This window comes from Lepidochelys olivacea (genome assembly GCF_965140295.1).
Source record: "Lepidochelys olivacea isolate rLepOli2 genome assembly, chromosome: 10".
NCBI classification, from domain to species: Eukaryota; Metazoa; Chordata; order Testudines; family Cheloniidae; genus Lepidochelys; species Lepidochelys olivacea.
This window is the reverse complement of record NC_140420.1, coordinates 76,505,071-76,523,732: the sequence shown is the minus strand read 5'-3', so window position 1 is coordinate 76,523,732 and position 18,662 is coordinate 76,505,071. Positions and strand designations below refer to the sequence as shown.

Genomic DNA, 18,662 nt, shown 5'->3' with positions numbered 1-18,662 from the left:
TAATAATTACATCAAACCAGTGACCAACATATAAAATAAATGATTCTACTGCTTTAACAAATATCCCTCATATTTTCTGAAGTAGGACCTGAGCCTGTACTTTTATATAGGACAAAAACTTCCATTGAACTCTATTGCAATAGTTCTTTGTTTGAGGAATAAGAGAACTTTCTTTTCTTCTTTAAATATACACTCCAAGCATATACACATGCTCCAGCACGAAGCAACAACTTTTGTGCAGGTCCCATTAACAACACCTAGAACTGGGAAAAATTCTCAGGGAAGTCATTGAGAGTTTTGGTTAAGTGAGGAATTCAGGCTCTTGCTCCTAAATAAGTGCTTTTTGGGTATTAAAGAATGATCTTATATATTATGCTAAAAGAAAAGGAGGACTTGTGGCACCTTAGAGACTAACCAATTTATTTGAGCATAAGCTTTCGTGAGCTACAGCTCACTTCATCGGATGAAGGTCACGAAAGCTTATGCTGTAGCTCACGAAAGCTTATGCTCAAATAAATTGGTTAGTCTCTAAGGTGCCACAAGTCCTCCTTTTCTTTTTGCGAATACAGACTAACACGGCTGTTACTCTGAAACCATATATTATGCTAATGAAAGGACATAGAAAAGGGGAGAAAAGCACAACTTTATTTTGCATGTAAACCTTTTGGAAAGCTACAGAAACATTCATAGCAACATTATTCAAAGTGGTGTATGAATCAGGTAGTTTCCAGGGAAGTAAGAGAAATGAAATCACATCACATCCACACACACCTATTGCTATTGTATTACAGTAGAACCTTCAGCCCAAAATCCTTGGCACTATGCAAACACATAATAAGAGATGCGCCCTGCTCCAAAAAGCCTGCAATTTAAATAGGAAAGATAGACAAAGGATGCGAGGGCAAGTGATTTGCCCAGGGTCTCCAGTGTGCTAGTCCAGTGCCAATCCCCTGGACTACTCTACCTGTCCATATGGGTATACAAGACTCATATATACTACAATCTATTTTGTTTCCAGAAGACTGAATGATGTTTCTATTGGCATAAACTGAGCCATAGGTTATGCAGGCACAACGTCCGTTGTACCTGGCCCATCAAGTTCTGCTCTACTGGTCAGCAAAGGAACCTCCAGGGACAACAAATTCACATAAGCAAAGAAGGATCCCACCAGATTTAAAAAAAAAAAAAAATTATTGCTCACAATTCCATCCCATTCCCTGGAGCTGACTCTGAACATTCTAATCAAGCATATCGATACCCTAAATTCAGAAGCCGAGCAGAGCCCACCAGAGATTGTACTATTTTAACTAGAGAGTACCAAGGAAACTATTTACAGAGTCTTCTTCAAATCTCTGGTTTGCAGCTGCATTCTCAATCTAATGGCGGCATCATTTAGTATGAATGCACCGGACCTGATTCTCCTGATGCTTACACTTGTGTAAATTAGGCGTATCTCCCCTGAAATAAACTGAGATACACGAGCGTAAAATTGGTGGAGGTTGAGAGGAGAATCAGGCTTCTGAATTTCTCAGGTGGTAGCATCGTGTTACATAAACACAGTTCTGATTTATGTATGGATGGATGAATTATTTAATGATCTTCAATGGGGGCGTGCCACAAATATTACGTGGAAGAAGCTCTCCAGGGACTTCGTAGTTGCTATCCAAGTCATACTCCCATCAGAGTGGGAATTCATCCCACAGCTTGTCTCCTTTATGGGATAAAGCTCCTACTGTTAACATGTTATATGGGTGCACCCTCCTAAAGCCGTGGTTCGATCTTTCTTCCATTGAACTTAATGGCAAACTGCCACTTCAGGTGGGTATTTAATGCTTGGGTCTAACACTGGCTAAACTAAGATCAGGGGAATTTGTCCCCAGTCGTTAAGGGATCTACTATGCACATGATGTATTCTTTACCTAGCTTGGATTTTTATGTATTTTAAATTAAAATGTGATGCTAATTTATTTTAATTTAATTTCATTAAACTGCTGCAGTGTTGTTGTAGCCTAGTTGGTCCCAGGATATTAGAGCGACAAGGTGGGTGAGGTTATATCTTTTATTGGACCAACTTCTGTTGTGAAAGAGACGAGCTTTTGCACTACACAGAGCTGAAGAAGAGCTCTGGGTAGCTCAAAGGCTTGTCTTTTTCACCAGCAAAGCTGGACTAACAAAAGATACTAATTTACTCGTGCACTTTGTCTCTCTAATGCTGCTAAACTCTCATTCAAATCAAGCAAAATTCCTATTATCTAAACTGCTTAGGAGACACCCACATAGATTCTGATGGTTGGGAACCTGTTACCTGCATAATCAGGAGTCAATGGACAAGGTGTCAGCTAATGGTAGAGACTCTGGTAGTTTACCAAGGGAGTTTCAGCGAGTGGTACTTGAAAGTCGCTGTCATACTGACATTAATATAATCCTTTTCGCACCACATGGTATTTGTAAAATATCTGTACCATACAGGCATCACTTCAGGCTTCACTGAAATGCAGCTGCCTCTGCAGTGAACGGCAGTAGCCTGTAATCACTGCACATCAACGCTAGATGAGAAAAGAAAAATATCTGATGTTTTGAAACTGCAAGGGAATTTAGCGAAGCAGAATGTAATCATGCAATTTGAATTTAGCTGGGCTACCTGGATTACAAAACTCTCCTTTTGTAACGAGTGACACAGAACTTTTACTGACCTCAAGCCAAGGACCCAGGTTTTACAACTCATCCAAAAGGGTAATGATGTGGAAAGCTTGTTGGTATTTCTGAGCGGGTTTGCCTGGGTATAACTCAGATCAGTGGAGATTATTGGATATTGTCTCACTGCGCTCCTGCAAATTAATAAAAGGTTTCCTGGGTTGAATTACAAATCTCAGTTGCAGACACGAATAGAACTAAAGGAGAGTGAAGAAAGCTACTGTTGCATTCGGCAGTGCAGAAGGCTTGTTGTGAAAATAACATGATGGCAGCCGTGCTGCCTTTTCAGTGGTATCTCTGTGTGGTTTTTTTCCGATCAGGGTTTCTGTATGGTGCTGAGAACATATTTTCCCTGGTATCCTACCATTCAAGTTATTAAAATATTTGCCCGTACCTCTTCACTATAGAAGAAGAGCCGTGAGTCCTCCCACATGTACTGAGTAAGCTTTATTTTGGTGTGTTTTTCATCATATAGGATGAATGTTGTGTCTCTAGTAAGACCTTCCCTCGCAGGAAGGATGGATTTGGTTAAAGACCCATCATGTTTGAAAATTATTTTTAAAACATACAACTGTGCCTTTTTACAGGATATTGACAAATATATATTGTTTTTAAACCATGGAAGAACTGGAGAGATACTGGAAGGCCAGAGAAAAAGCATATTTTGTACAATTGTCAAGGAATAAAAGGAGAGTGATTCTGGCAATTATTGGTTGGTAAGACCAATTTCAATTCCTAGTGAATCAACAGAACAAATCATTCATTGTTGTTTTTTAATAAAATCTATGGGGGGAGATTCTGAGCTGATGTAAATTGTCATAGCTCCCTTGAAGTCAACTGTTCCCAGTAAAACACAATTAACTTCAAGGAAGCTGTGACAATTTATACCAGCTGAGGAGATCATCCCCTTGAGTACTGTGAGATAAGCAAGAAGCAGCATGCCCATGCCAAGCCAACCTGGTAGGTAGGTAGAGAACATTGTCTGAGTAGTAGATGAAGGAAACACAGTAGATGTTATCTGACTGGGGCTAAAGCCAGAGAAATGCTGAGCACCTGTAACACCTATTGCTAAGCCACTAAGGATTTGGCCACTAGATCTCATAAGGCATTTGATCAAGTGAGCCAAATACCATTCTCAAAAACACCAGTCCAAAGGCCTGATCCAGTTCCCATTTAAATCAATGGGCCAGATTCTCATCTCTGGCTACAGCTGTTCTGCAAAGCATCTATGAAGTTTGGGTGGCATAGAGCCCTTAGTGTATACAGTGGGCAGGGAGAGGCCGTGACAGAATGTGTGGACCTGCTGTAGCAGACATAATTCAAAGCAGCACTTTAGTTGCTCTTAGCTCCAATGTTGGGAGCTATTTTGTCCTCAGATGGACCAGGATTGGAGAAGTAGAAAGGTGGCCTTTGCCCACCTACTCACCCCAGCTGTGTTGAGTTTACTATTGGCAAAGCCAAAGAGCTGCCCAATGTAAAGACTTCCAGTAGCCTCCACCTTTGATACCACCAGCAAAGCTGCATCGGTAGTGAACTATAACTACAAAGTTTTCTAGTGTTGACACGGCTCCTGATTCTCACCAGACCCCCACTTTTGCTGATGAGTGGATTTTAAAGGCTCTCCCTCTCTCTCTCAATATATCCCCAAGCATCTTCATATTATTGTTTCTTTCTGAACATTATTTGGATAATAAAGTATGGGTAAAATATCAAGACCATTCAATATTCTCTAATAAAGAAAGCCCCAGTCTGTACTGAAGGTCAAATTATAAACTAAAGCGAGAAACAGGATTAAAAGTAATTTATAGTTGAAAGTTTAATTGAACAGATTGATGTAGTTAAATATACCCCTTTTATTTAAAAACAGACTAGCTCTAATCAGATTATTTGGGGCACTAACATAAAAGCCCTAATCCATATGGATCAGAGTTTTCATGGGTTTGTAGTGACAAATCTGTAAGTTTATCCATCAGATTTTTAAAACTAATATCATTTGTCATCTTCATGTTATACAATTAATATCTATCTATCTATCTATATCTAGCAGTAGGCTAACATAGTTTAATGTAGGAATGAGAACGTTCACGTTATCTGTGCACTAATAACTTTGGGGAAGGAATAGAATATCTCTAGCTGGGGAAAAAAATAGATGCTCCTTTTTATTTCAGCCAAATTCCTTACACTCTGCCCATCACCATGAGATCTGAACATCTGTACAGAATGAAAATTGTTTAAAGGCACTAGAAAACCAGGAGCAGAGTGATCTCCAGAAGAAAATGAGAAGTTCTCAGTTTTAAAAAAGGATTAAAGTTGGTATATCAGAGGCTTCATTTGCCTTTATCCATGTGTTTGTGTAACCACTTATTACAAGGATCCAAGTCTCCTGGAGTGGTCCAGCATTGTGTAAACGCTACTGTTGATCATTCATTCATGTGCTGTAGGTCTTTCACAGCCATCCACACGTGGCTTACGGAGGCAAATAAGGAATGAATTGCAGGTGCACTGCTTCTTGCTCAGTAGTCCTTCCTAAACAAGGAGAGACATTTAAAATCCATTTTTCATAAATACAGTAGTACCCCATAAAAATGGCATGAGCAGTTCTGGCTAAGCGCTCTGTCCTGTCTTTGAGCATGGGGAAAAAACCAATGATCTGTAATTCATTTATTGCTGTATTTTTTGTGACATCTTCACAGATATCTGCAATGTGGAATCTTGATTTCAGGAGACACAAATATAGACCAACTGCCCAAAGGCTTGTCTAGGATTAGGAAGCTTCTTTCAGGTACTGTCCTCCCATAGCTCTCCCTGGAAGGCAGAGGGAGCTACAGCTTAGGTTTCATCACTTTATTTGTCTGTGACAGATGGAAAGAGTGGGACAAATTCTGCTCCCCGTTCCCACAGTCCAGGACACAAAAAAGTTTTTCCTTTTCCAGTGCAGTAGGGAACATCACATCTGTGTATGTCATAGAGAACTGTTGTTGGCTTTGCACCAAGGCATTTGGGTCTCCTGTTGCTCATCCTGGATTCTGAACACTAGGCCCCTTTAAGGCACCTTAGGTTGGGCCCCCAAAGATGAAGGACCCCAAATCACTAGTCGCTTTTGAAAACCTTGGTCATGATATATAAAGTCTTATTCAGAAAATGTTTCCTGCTAGCTCTTTGAGTTAGGGTTAGTGTTGTACGCTACCATGCACAAGACCTGACTGAGATTCCTCCACTCGCAGACTGGCAGGAGTTGGCAGAGCTGAATAAGGATATTCAAAAGCAATCTCCGCTCAATGACAGAGGGAGTTCCTGACATATCTACCTTCTCTTATGGGAGGACAACCATTAGAGACAAGGGCTAATGGGGGGAGGTGGAATATCTTGGCGAAAGTCGAATGTTTCCTGGTGTAAAAAGTCATCCTCGCTGATGCAGTTTTCGTGTTATGAAGACGAGGATTGGAAACACATTTTGTTTTAGTGCTGAATCCTAAATGTAAGAGCAAAAGCCGTAGGAACTACACTGAAGCACAATTTCTTTTCCCCCAGCATGTGCTGTAGAGCCTGTGAATACACACGGACGATGCACATAAAGTAATAACTGACCTGGAGAAGTGGTGAATGTGGCCTGTGGCTCCCCTCCAACATGGGGTTTGGTACTGCTGGTTCTCACCATGAGTTATCCACTGGCTATGCCCTCAACAAGCCTACTCCTCCCTCATCTACATTGTAGTGTGGAGAGCCCCATGGAGATCTCATCCAGTGTGGGTGGGTGGGTAGGGTGGATTATCCTTATGTGGGTTTTCCAGCTGCTATAGAGGGGGGGAAAGCACCCTTTCTACTGCATTTGGCCCCTCCCAAGTATGTCAGTCCAGTAGAGAGTTGGCCCTTAAACTCTGTCCAGAGATGCACGTGGGCGCATACACACACACACACAACACCTGCTTATTTACTGTATACATTACAGATGCAGTCAGAAATGCCAAGGCTGCTCAGAGTTATGGCACCAGCACTATTTGTGACATAGACTGTGATAGAATCATGAACGATACATATCAGGATGTGATAGAATCATGAACAATACATATCAGGATACCCACAATCCAGGCTGCAATCGTACACTATTGCTGCATCACATGTCAACAGCAAATCTCTGTGTACGAGTCTCTTGAAGGCAGTCAATTCTTTCCCTCTTCTAATGTCCATGAAGGCGATGTCACCTTTGTTGCAAGCCTCCTGTGGCATAGAGTTGCTGAATGCTTGATTAGCAAAGATCGTTTTACATCTATGGGATAGAAGACCAAAAAGCTCTGCATTTTTCTGAGAAAATGTATTACTCATGTGCCTCAAGTTTATGGGGAAAGTATATTTCAGGGGTATAAAAATCTGAGACTCAAATGCTTTTCAGTGGTGTCCTAATTTATGCAGCACATGAAGATGTATTTCACTATACTGTGGGTTTGCCCAGAAGCCTGTTTCTGGAGAGTATTTCCCATGCCATTTTTGTGGTGTGGTTGCTGTCTCAGTGGAAACAGTAGAAATCTTGAAAAACAAAGGATGACATGAGGTTCCGCAGCCACCACAACTTCAGTGGAAGTCTCAGGTTACGGAGTAGTGCAGACATTAAGATCCCCTTCTCCTCCTTCTCAGGATCCATGACGCTCTCCAGAAATCTGACATTCCTCTGGGCATCTTCCTTCTTTGTTCATGACCAGATAAAATCTTGAGGTGCCACAGTTGTGCTTTATTACCCTGATTGTCTCTGGTGATGGACACACTAGGGATGTGTTTAAGGTGAAACTCTTTTGGTTTTGCAGTGAATGCACTGTGATTGGAACAACAGAGAAAAAAAGTGGTTTTATGTCCAACTAACTAAAAGAGGTCTTCTTCATGGACCCATATCTTCTAGCAGCATTCTGTTGTGCCCTGGTTTCAGGAGAGTGTTCTCATTTAAACTTTTTCTTGAGGCACTGTCTGAATGTCTCTTCTGTCCTCGCTGCCTGAGAAGCTGCTGGTCTTTAAACATGTTTTAATCAATCAAAAATGTGTTTTCTGGAGATTGGATGTTCCAGTGGTTAATACAGAATCTTTTATGGAGCCTCTGTCCTCTCTGTCACTGCTCAGAGTGCAGGCCAGGCTGTCTGGGATTAAATGTCATTACCATATGTTTGTTCTATCATCTAAAAGAAAAGAGTCGACTGGTTTCAGTCTAGTTTCTAATGGTGCCTACATCACAAAACCACCACTGAATCCTTTGAAATGTCTCTCTAGGGAAGGCTAGAAGAGGACACTATCTTGATCTGCTTTAAATGGGTTTCTGTCTTCAGAGTGTAAAGTTGGTATGCTACAGCAGAAACCTGCTCTAAGGATCCCACTGGTAAATTGAGAGTCATCTGGTTCAAGCAACCACGTAAAAATCTCCCCAAAGTTTCCAGTTCAATTTTGTCTGACCTGCGATTAAAGACCCTGCTGCACTAGTCTTCTAACCTTTTGGGATGACGCAAATGAAAAGTTACAGCCAAGAAAGGGAGAGCAGGAGAAACTAGTTTGGCATTCAGTGGTACTTCTGTTATAAGCCCCTGATTTTATTCAAAATTGCTCTTTTCGGACCGGAACTATCCATTCTTGGTCTCAGCCCAGGGGAGAAGTTTCAAGACATATCCTGAGCCATTTTGAGTTACAGTTTGAAATAATGTACTTGTACGCATGTATATGTATGTGTGCCTATTAAAGAAATAAGACAGAATTTTCAAAAGCACCTAAACAACTTAGAAGCACACTTTCCATTGAAAGTCAATGGGATATGTGCTTCTAAATCACTTGAGGCACATTCTGAAAATCCCACCACTGTTAGCCGAACCTCACCGGATGTAAACTGCCATAGCTCCATGGAGTTCAATGGAGCTGCAAGTATTTATACCAGCGAAGGCTCTAGTCCATTATTATTAATTTTTTTCTGAAATTCTGTAGATATGCCTTGTAAAAAGCACAAGCTCTTGCGAGTTTACACTCCGAAAGATGGACAAATAAGACATCACACTAGAAGAACCAGAGCTTCTGCTGTCTTGTCTGTCTGTCTTGATGGGTCTAGATTAGAAGGCAGAGGAAGTTGCCAATCATTTCCCCACCCTCCACCCATCTATCAGTTTAATTAGAATTTTCAGAATTTAATCTATTAAAAGCTCTTTTGAGAACAGCTGTTATTATGAGACTATGATCCCATATGGTGGAAATCTCCTGGGAACAGCAATCAGCCAAATCTGAACCAGAGCCTTGCACCCTCGCCTGGACTTAAATTTGCCTTTAGATAAATAGATGTTGCTATCTAACATTCTCTACAGCAAATATAATAAACAAGGCAAATACTGAGGTAAAGACATTTAGGCTTGGTCAAGGAAAGCACCCCTATTTAGGACAGCACTTAAGCATGGGCTTAAGTGTAGTGGGACTTGAGCATGTACTTAAGTATTATCCTAAAAAGGGATGTTCATAAGCACATGCCTAAGTGTTTTCCTGCATTGGGTTCTTTATTAGATATAATATTATCTAAGGCAATTTGAGAATTTTTAGACAGAGCAATTCTCCAGGAAAAATCACCCACCTCTCCAGGAAAGACTTTGTCAGAGCTGATTTGCATCAGAAGTAATTTTGTAATTGTCAAATTCATTTCTTGCTGCACTGATTAGTGTCAAGGGAACGCTTCACTGAACACTTAAAAAAAACATGTTTAGATGAGTGATTTTTAGGTGCATAAAATCCCTTTAAGCAGGAGAAGAGTGTGTGATAATAGGAACCTTTTTGGTAAACTCACTGAAGTACAACAACAAAAGCAACTTTGCTAGGCTAGTGTATTTTTCCTAAAGTCTCTTGAAAAGACAGATGCATCCTTTTCTTACTAGGAGAATTTCACTAAGTTGTGGTTCATTCCCTGAATTCACTGGAGAGAATGAATGGGGAAAAATCCCAGATTCTGTGGACCAGATTCAGCTCCAGCATAAACTGGCAGAATTCACCCTGAAGTCAATGGGAATTGCACCTGCTGACTCTAGAACTGCATTTAGCCCTCTCTGCGGATAACTCAAAGGTTCTGTTTCCAAGGTTTCTTATGACTTGTTTTATGGGAATATAGACCTGTTGCCAGCAATGTCAGAAAGTCCAGTACATTCAGTCTGAGAACCTCCAAGGCAAATGAGAATGTACCTCCCAAAAACAAATTCAGAAGCACACACAATGTCTGAAGGTACGGTCTCATCCCACCCTGCTGCATGAATACTAGTGCTAGCTGAGGAACGTTTTGTGGAGAGCATCTAAGGAAGAAAATGGGGAGCATATAGATTAGATGGATATTAGGGGAAATGCTTTTGTTGGTTTATCCAAAATAATTGGACACGTTTTTGAATTGTCCAAAATATTTGATGAGTTGTACAAGTGGAGGATAGAAGTCGAAGTGTAAGTTACAGAGAAAGATGTACTGTCTTGCATTCCAGCTATTTGATGATTGGTCCCATCAGCTCTTATGCTGTGGATACCCACGTTGGACTGTTTTTAACTGTCAAATGTCTCCAAGGATAGGATGAAACACATAAGGAAGACAGATGACACTTCAGTGGCCTGAACTGATTTTCATGGGTTGAATACCCAGTGGTTAGATGAAGCACAGAATCCATATGTAAACAAGGGAGAGATATTTTCTCAATCAGGGTTATACTTCCCAGTAATTAGGATTCAAAAAATTGAGAGACGTGGTCCAGTTCTGAGGAGTCATTTCTCTCTTCTGAAGCCCCTTGTTCACACAATAAAATATCACCTGTATTCCTGACAAGCTGTTTGTAAATAGCGTACAAATCGCTTGTCAAGAATGTCAGCATGGAGTAAAAAATGAGACTGCAATAAGGGAAAAATAATGGTGTGCTCTTGTGCAGTGCACAACCACTCACGCACAAAGAAAACAAAACTCAACACTCAACTTGTGTTGACTCACACAGCAATAATTTTGGATCCAGATCCCAACATTTCATACGATCTAAAGTTTAGGGCTATTTGGGTTCAGCATTATGGTTCAAGCCTCTCTCATTTAAAAAAAAGAGAGAGAACTTTATATTGCTGAATCAGTTGTGTAACCCCATAGAATAAATTGCCGGGAGCCCAGCAGTGAGAATAAATTAGTTCTAAAGCCAGCAAATATTTCCTTAATAACCCTCAGTGACTGCCCCATGCACTGAATGCTCCCCTGGACATATGGGTTGACCAAAGAAAGTGAGTAGAACATTGTATCTCATTGAAACATTAATGGAAAACTGTCTGTTAATGGAATGTAAGGACTTCTTACACTCTACGTAATGTGGGAATGACTGTTTAGACTCTACAACTTCCCTCCAATTATCCGATTTATGGATTTAACAAAATTCCACATATCTTTAATCATGTTCTTTTCTCTGTGGCCTTTAATTGATTTTTCAACCCACGTGTGATTCCCAGCCTTCTTTCTGCCTCTTCCGCTTTTAGACCAATAGTTTTTTGGCTGCCATTACACCTGTATAAAAATCCATTTTCGACAGATGTAGTTGTGCAGCACACACACACACACACACATATTCATGGAACGATGGGGAGAAAATTGATGTCAACACCTATCAAGTTGGAAGGGCTTTTCAAAACCAGCCTTCAGAATGTGCTAATATTTGTACATTCCCACACCAACCGGAAATAAATTCCAATTGCTTTAAAGTATTGTTAGTATCATTTTAATTGTATATCCAACCACGCATGAGGGTTTCACAGGTTTTGTCTAAAACCTGAAGATCAATCAATCTATTCTGAAAACACGTAGGGCCAAATCCTGTAGTTCCTAAGGAGGCAAAATTCCCATTGAAGTCACGGGGAATTTGCCTTTTATTTATCTTTAATAATGACTGGAAACATTCTCATTCCCCATGCTGGTAATACCACTTTTCGTAATTAAATGAGCATGTTTTGCCCTATCTTCTTGAAAAATTAATTTCCAGTCTTGCACTGGATGCTCAGTCAAAACTCCCATTACACCAGACTCTGTTCTTAGTTATTCCAATGTATGTTCAGAGTCACTCGTGATTTCAGTAGTCCTTCTGGATTTACACTGGTGGAACCAAAGGAAGGATTTCACCTGATTCTCCTCTTGTGCTAGTTTTACAATAGGTATAATTCCTTTGACTTCAGTGGACCTATCCTTGTTTGCACCTGCTCAAGTTTGAGGCAAATCCAGTCCCTTTGTGTCAATGAGAGTTTTACCCAAGTCAAAAACTGCCTGCTCGAGTCCAGTGTGTGGAATTACTGTCTAATCATTCTTAGCAGTTTATTCCATCTGGACACAACTCTCTTTTTTCCAAATGTCAGCTAATTTGGATTTCATTTGTCTTAAAGGAATGTCTCGATACTATGTCAGGGTATCATAGAATTGAGGGCTTGACCTGTACAAAATAAATCTTTAAAAAATCTGATTGGAACTTAGTTCTTTATTCCATCAAGAAATCTACATAAAATACAGTTCAAATAAGGAGTCAAAGTCTTCAGCCTGTTCTCTAACAAAACCTTTTGACAAAATCTATGTATGGACTGCAGGATTAGAATCAACAGCCTTAACTTCTTCCGCAGCTCCAGCGCTTGAACAAATTTTGGTTTTGGTAAGTTATAAATTGATATATATCTCCAATTGCCAGTGATGGGACTCTAGATGGGGAGAGCTCTGAATTACTGCGGAGCATTCCTGCCCAGGTGTCTGGCTGGTGGGTCTTGCCCACATGCTCAGGGTCTAAGTGATCACAATATTTGGGGTCAAGAAAGAATTTTCCCCCCGGATCACATTGGCAGAGACCCTGGGTTTTTTTTGCCTTCCTCCATAGCACGGTTTAAACTAGATGGTGGATTCTCTGTAGCTTGACGTTTTTAAAGCATGATTTGAGGACTTCAGTAACTCAGCCAGAGGTTAGGGGTCTATTACAGGAGTGTGGGTGAGGTTCTGTGGCCTGCAATGTGCAGAGGATCATGATGGTCCATTCTGGCCTTAAAGTTGATGAGTCTATGGATAAAAGGAGCAGAGTGTAAATTTGGAGAGAAATTTGAAGCAATTGTCTTTTATTTTGATACCCAATGTCAGGCAAGCAAATAAAAAAACCCTCTTAGGTTCTATTCTACAACTAGAATAGTGCTACTTCTGCCTTGCTTGCAATCTTTGAGCCACTTGATTGCTGTGCCTCAGTTTCTCCATGTGCAAAATGGAGGTAATATTTATTATCCTCACAAAAGCGCTGTGAGGCTTAATTGTAAACACGTTGAAAGAGGTGAAAATTGCTATAAAAACACAATATAGTAAGTTGTGGTTTTCTTGTTATTTTATTATTTATGATTGCAGAACTTCGATATAATTGCTGTGTATCTTCATAACATTGAGCTCAATGAGATCAAAACTGGTCTTAGTGTGAGGCTGATGATCAATGAGACTGATATGTAGTTAGGGTTTATGAGATGAGAACACTAACAGCAGAATACAACAAGCCTTTTTTCTCCATTTACACAAGGTGAAGGTCTGATTCTTCTCCCATTGAAGCCAGGGGGAATCTTGCTGGTCAGACGTTATATTAAAGCTGATTTATACATAGTTTACAAAGGGTATATTAGGTTTAATAATACAGGATTGATTGCTGTTATAAGCATGTTGCAGACATGCAGAGTACTATGTGTTATAAATGAAAATAAGCATATCAATGGGTGGTGCTATAAATGGTTATAAGCAGCCTATTGACCTGCTGGATTCTATAACAATCGACAACTATTGAGTATTAAAGCAACTCTCAGTCATTTATTAACCCTTTGTAAGCTGTTTATAAATGCACCCTGAATTTAAAGTGTGACTGTTTTGCTATTGTCTTCAGGGAGCGCAGGATACCGTTCTAATTACTTTCAACCGTTTATTAATTCAGTGCGTTAATGTTACCCACATTTTGACAGCAACAATGCTGGAGCAGAGAAGACGATAGCTGCTTGAAGCAAATTGCAGCTGTTCCCATGCACCTATCACTCACCTTGTTCCCCCAAGTACATGATTCTTCTTGGAGTTTTCTTTTTGACAAGTATGCCACAGTCAAAAACATGAAAGGGAAGGTAAACAAGAGAAAATGGGTGTTTGGTACAAAAGCTACATTCTTGTTGCACAGCACTGCAAAAGCCAGGTGTGAATGCACTGTGCATCTGGGACCCATATAACATGGCCAAAAGGTACATTGACATAATTTAGCCGCGTCTATTTTAGACAGGTGCAGAGGATCTCTAAATATATGCCATGTACCACTTGCTGCAGTTGCTATGGATATGAGAGCTGAGGTCTGTAACTCGGGTTATAAAAGCTGTTGTATTATTGTTATTATTAGTAGTAGTATTGAACCCTCGGTTTTATAGTTATTCCTGCTTAGCTGCTGCCCCCTAAATAGTCCATTTAATGGAATATTTCTTGTTTGGATGGTGGAGGATATGAGGGCTATAAACACTATTATTTCCCCTCTTCTCCTTTCACAGGGCCTTGTTACTGTTTGTATTATATATCACAGGGCCCAGTCCTGAGCCACCTTACGTGGGTGTGTTAAGGCCAGAAGGAGTGGAAATGTTGCATTTCTGTTGCATTGGCAGGCAAAGCACTGGAGAAGTCATCCAGGTGGTTTCTCACCCTGACATGCACTGTGGACGTGACCCGTCTGCCTCTGTCTGACAGTGTTTATAAACCTCTGCCCCTCACTCCAGGCCTCAAGTGATTCTTGCACTACTCCTCTCCCGGTCCTTGGGGCAGGGAGCAGGCTGGGATGTCCCTATACCCTGGCAACCACAAGCGACTAGAACAGATCCTTAGAGGCAGCTGATATAATGTACAGCAGCCAAGCATAAGGGGGCAGAATGAAGGCTGCATGGGCATCCACATTGCTGGCATAACAGCGGAACTGATTTGGCTCACACTTCCTATACGTTTAACCTTGAGGTGGAGTCTGAAAAATGTCAGCCTGCTAATTTCTGAGCAACTGGAAAGGATGGCTTAGAATGGAAGTCGAACCTAATCTTAGCTGTAGTGTGCACTACCTGTGTCCGCCAAGAGCATACAAGAATGTTAGGGGTTATTGGTCCTTGCTGTGCGTGTGTGAGCTGCAGTGAGACATTTGCAGTGAGAGCACCTCAAGCTGACATGGCTTAAATCATACCCTGCTGCCTGGCTCTGAGAAGCTGATAAATTCTGAAGGGGATAGGAAGAAAGTGAGGGAATAAACCTCACTGTTCTCCTATGCCAGTCATACAGATGGGTCATACTTTGAAAGTTTACTACTAGTTAGAGTCTGGTAAAGAGGTCAGCCTGCCTTGAAAGTGCTACACAAGCCAAAATAAAGGCTAGTGAGTCCTATGTGGAGAACTAGAGCACAGGCGACAAAAATAGTTGAGCATCTCTCCCTTCCTTCATGGCCCCAGAAAGCAGTGGCAAGGTTGCTGTTAAAATTAAAATATGACTGAGTATTAGGATATTTGCCAAGGGTAGATATATGTGGGTGAGAGACCAGGGTCTGTGAGTGTTTTGACTGTCTTGTTTCATCCCTACCTCCACAGTCCCTTGATTTTTCCACCTGAGTGGCATTTTAGTAAGGATGCAAATAGGGTGATGGTATTTTGCAGCACACTGTAGAGGATTATATCTGCTTTTGTGTGTGTGTTTAGGTGTATCTTTCTATTGGTCAGTCCATCTCAGGGACGATAAACCAGAGGTGGAAAGAGGGAAGGCATAAGCTCATTGTAAACACGGGGCGGGGGGGGGTGACTTTATTTTGCAAGTCCTCCCATTGTAACAAACGGGACTACTGTCAGAGTGAGGCATAATTCAAGGTGTGAAGGAGTAGTGAGGGCTGTTGAACATTTTGCAAAGCTTTCAGGAGGGAGCCCTTCCCTGCTACAGCTTAGGAGCTGGATAGAACATGGGAAAGGTTCTTTGGAGTTTTGGGCTTCCTCCTGTGAACCTCAGTGATTTCACAAGACAAGGATGTTCTGGTGGTATCTAGACAAATCATTCCAAATTATGGAACTTACATGCATTATTGCCAATGTATTGCAAAGAAGCAAGGTGGATGAGGTAATATCTTTTATTGGACCCACTTCTGTTGGTGTGAGATAAGCTTTCAAGCAACACAGAGCTCTTCTTCAGGTCCTTGTCTCTCTCACCAACAGAAGTGGGTCCAATAAAAAGTATTACCTCACCCATCTTGTCTCTCTAATATCCTGGGACCAACATGGCTACAACAGCACTGCATACAATTTGTTGCAAGTGAGCAGAGGTGTTAAGTCTCGAAGAGTGGAGAGCTGCTTCTTTTTGTCTTTTTTCTAAGATTATTGGAAATTCCATAAAAAGCTATGTTAAGAGAGCCTCAAGAACCAGGACATGACAGAGTTAACATTACTGAGATTGTAAACTGTTCGGGGCAGGGGCCGTCTTTTTTGTTCTGTGTTTGTACATCACCTAGCACAATGGGGTCCTGGTCCAGAACTAGTGCTACTAGGCATTATGGTAATACAATCAATAATAATAATGAATGTTGGATACATAACCAATCTTTTATATCTATGTGTAATTTCAATACAGTAATTTCAATGCAGGGAGCTCAGTGGGGGGTGGTCTGGGTGCAGGGGGTCTGGTTACAGGGGGTCTCCAGATGCGGGGTTGAGGTTCAGTGGGGTGGGGTTCAGGTATGGAGGGCTAGAGGGATTCTAGATGTACGGGGTTAGGCTTGGCAGGGGTGTCTCGCTATGGGAGATCCGGATGCATAGGGTTGAGCGGATGGGGGAGCAGCTCCCCATATATTGACTTCTCCCCCACAGCTGAGGGGTGATGGGGATAGAAAGCAGGAGAGGATGCTGAGCTTCCTGCATCTGGGGGAGATTTGTGGGGGTGGGTCTGATACAGACCCAGCCACTCCTTGCAGGAGAAGAGGAAGTTCCGTCCTCTCCTGCCTCCAGCCCAGCCAGGACTACCAGCTGATTCTGGCTCAGAGTAGGAGCCCGTGGCTGGGGTGTCCCCAGCCCCAAGGTGATTTACCTCTGCTGGCTGCTCCAGGTGCCTGAAAGGATGTGCCTGCACTGCTAGGGAGTGGTGCGTGACTGCTCTTGCAGCTTCCCTTTGCTTCCCTGTCAGAAAGACATTTTTCTGCAGGGAAGCAAAGAAATCTGCAGGGGATATGAATTCTGCATACGCACAGCGGCACAGAATTCCCGCAGGAGTATTTTAAAGGAGATTATCCATTAACTCTTATCAATGTACAGCCAATGGCATACAATTTAGTTCTCATTCTAATAGTGAGCAGTGATATAAACCTATACATGGACTAGTCAATTTGTTACAGTATTTTAATTAATTGTATTGAAATTGTCAGTGTATGACTGTGCTGTATTACTTTGGGGCTAAATTCTTCCTTGGTTTCTTGTTTCAGGGGAGCCCAGCAATTTTAACAGTTGCTTCCCCAACCCTTTTCTTGTCTTCTCATCTACCCCCCACAAGCCAGGAACTTCAAGCTCTGCTTGGTAGCTACCCCCTTGAATGCACAAACACTGTGGAAATCATTTAATAGTGTATACATGTAATAAATAAATAAATTAAATAAAGCATGTAAGACTCAAACCTATGCAGGACGTAGCCCCTTCTGCTTTTATGTTGACTTTTTAGCAGCTTAAAAGAAAAGTCTTTTCTGCACGCAAATTTTTTGGTAACAGCTGCAAAAAGAAAAGGAGCTTTTTGAGAGATCTGTCCTGAAACTGGGGATCGTCTTTGCATTTACAATGGGATTATTTTCAATGTTACCGGCATTTTGTGTGTCAATAAGAGGCACGTAGGTGGTATGGCAGGAGAGCAAAGCAAAGCAGAGGAGTAAGAATCCACAGGGTTGTCCTGAATGGGGCATGGATGCCTTAATTTAGGACGAGTTTTTAAGCATTTTTCTTCTATTGATGAAAGATTTGTTTGTTTGGTTTTTTTTTTTTTTTTTTGCAATCTACTTGCTTCAGGGAGACATCTGACATTTCGTTTTAACGTATTTTTACAAATCTCCCTCATTCGAGCTGATCTCAGGGGACAATCTTGCGCGTATGCCTGCGGCGTGGGCCAGGGCCAGGCATTGCTTTGGGGCGCAGGAGGGAGCCTGCAGGGCTGCGGGGCGGCCTGGCAGACCCGGAGCCATCAGTGCCTCGGGCTGACCCTCTGTTCCCGTTTTGAAGGTCTCCTTTGCGACCACGAGGACTTCCCTCCGCCCCCGTCCCGCCCCGCCAAGCAGATTCCAGCGCACAAGCTCGCAGCCTCCGAAAAACAAAAACACCAGCCCAGGGAGCTCAGTGCCGGTCAGGCCCAGTGCTGTTCCTCCTCGCACGGCACTGGGACGCAGGCGGCGCGGGCAGCTGCCGCCCGCCGAGCATTGTGCACGGGGCCGGGCCGGCGGAGCCGGGCACTGGGGCAAGGCTGCAGCAGCGCGCGCGCGCGCGCGCGGGCGGCCCCGGGCCGCAGCACGGCGGGGTAGGGGGGCGCGCGCCGCGGCTCTGCCGCCTGGGCTCCGCTCCGGACGGCGCCGGCGATCCCGCGCTCCTCTTTTTGCCGCGCGCCCGCTCCGGGGCCCCCGCCGCCGCCGCTGAGCGCGAGGAGCCCGGGAGCGCGCGCGCGAGACCCACCTCCCCCCCCCCCCAGTCCCCAGAGCCCGTGCAGCATCGGCGGCGGCCGCCTCTTGTTTACCAGCGTTTAGCGCGGCCCCGTGCGAGCGAGGAGGAGCGGCGAGAGGGGCAGACCGAGCCGCCGCGCGGTGCAAGCCCTCCCGCAAAGAGCGGCCAGCGACTTCAATACAGGGCGGCGGGGCCTCCCCTTTCCCCCCCCCCCGGCGGCCCCCTCCCCCTGGGAGGAATTGCGGACCCTTTGCAAACAGGCTGCTGGGCTTTGACCTTCAGCAAACCGG

At 42.8% G+C, this 18,662-nt stretch overlaps 1 long non-coding RNA gene across 1 annotated transcript; it reads right to left on the bottom strand.

The window, feature by feature from the left end:
- Positions 1-12,228: 12,228 nt before the first annotated feature.
- On the bottom strand, positions 12,229-18,558 carry LOC311527752. The gene is made up of 3 exons (XR_014713441.1): positions 18,446-18,558; positions 17,349-17,439; positions 12,229-12,730 (listed from the first exon to the last, which is right to left on the bottom strand). It is a non-coding gene; the product is annotated as an uncharacterized lncRNA (long non-coding RNA).
- Between the last annotated feature and the right edge of the window lie 104 nt (positions 18,559-18,662).